Raw genomic sequence first — 1,492 nt, forward strand, 5'->3', positions numbered from 1 at the left:
GGTGAGAGCAGGTAGTGGAAGCTTTAAGGAAGAAAAAGACCAATATTTAGCCACTTCCGCACATGTAGTGGTAGTCGTGCAACAAAGTGCACCGCCCGCCAGCCCGCTGACAAATGCGCATGCGGCAAACAATGCAAACTACACAACTGCCACCGTCAAATCACTCAACACGTGTTTCACCCCTCCACGGGGCATCTTCAGGAGTTATGTTACACCGATTAGTGCCAAACACAGAGTGAGCTCAGTCCATCGCCGCTTGTTATTTATATGCCACCTCGTCCCCTACTACTACTCAGAGTCACGTGGTCGATCACGTGGGCTATTTTTATTATACTCTCTATTCTCTACCACTGCATGTGCGGAAGTGGCTAAATATTGGTCCTTTTCTTACTTATGATGGACTTCCGCAAGGTAACTCCATTAAATATTGAAGCCTTATGGTTTTAGAATGGAAATCACAGATAGACTAGCGCAGCATAGAGCCACCGTCAAGGACAGACATACCTGGTTGATGTCTTATGAAATCTATGGAAGAGGCATATATCCAGCAGCTAACGTTCCACGACTGAACATCGTCTACCCCTTTCAAGGGCATGTTAGATTGAGATGAAGGTTGCTCCTCCAACCGGAGACAGTTTTATGTTTGGTCATACGTTTTAAAATAATGTTTACCTAAAATTTCTCTTGTTAAAGTATTTAGCAACACGCTGCGGAGCAAATTTGAATATTCCCGCGTCGCGTGAAGCGGACGACGTTGATATATTGTGATGTGTAATTGCTTCGGAACTTTGCGCGCGTGAAGCCGGGCGGGACATTATGTGCATGGCGCGTGCATGGCTTTCTGAAATTTCACTTTCATGAAGTTTTTTCTCATATAATTTGTACCAAAACTTGGAAAAGCTTATACTTAGATGACGGTATAAGATTTTAGAACTGGCCAGTTTTGAAATTATATAAAAAATAATAATTTTAAAATTTGATAATAGAACTCTTTAGAAAACTTTTCACATGCATTACGTATTACCTTATTATTGAGTACATTTTCTATTAAATAAAAACTACAGTTTGTACCATAAATCAACGTTAACGGAAATATTATTTAAAAAAAATTAGATTTGTAATTATATAATTATCACGACTGAAAATGTAGTTAAAATTTTATTTTATTTAATGGTTAAGGAATATATAAGCACTAAGGACACGTCAGGATGGCCGAGCGGTCTAAGGCGCTGCGTTCAGGTCGCAGTCCACTTCTGTGGGCGTGGGTTCGAATCCCACTTCTGACATATATTTTTTGCATTACTATTACGTCATTATATTAGTTCTTGATAGTAGATTATTAAAGTGCTGTTAATGCTTTTTTACGCTGTATATGAAACAAAGTTCATTAAAATTAATATCGAAGATTAATGAACGAGTGATATTATATTTCTATCGTCGACTTCATATAAGCAATAACACCTCCACAACCTCGACTTTTGATGTCCATTAA

At 38.6% G+C, this 1,492-nt stretch overlaps 1 non-coding gene across 1 annotated transcript; it reads left to right on the forward strand.

Moving 5' to 3' along the window:
• Nucleotides 1-1,202: 1,202 nt before the first annotated feature.
• On the forward strand, nt 1,203-1,286 carry TRNAL-CAG (transfer RNA leucine (anticodon CAG)). The gene has a single exon. It is a non-coding gene; the product is annotated as a tRNA-Leu (tRNA).
• The last annotated feature ends 206 nt before the right edge of the window (nt 1,287-1,492 follow it).

The sequence above is a fragment of the Battus philenor genome, unplaced genomic scaffold, assembly GCF_028537555.1.
Source record: "Battus philenor isolate CCGP_79_NKW_IND1 unplaced genomic scaffold, ilBatPhil1.0.hap1 SCAF_2, whole genome shotgun sequence".
In the NCBI taxonomy this organism is placed as follows: Eukaryota; Metazoa; Arthropoda; class Insecta; order Lepidoptera; family Papilionidae; genus Battus; species Battus philenor.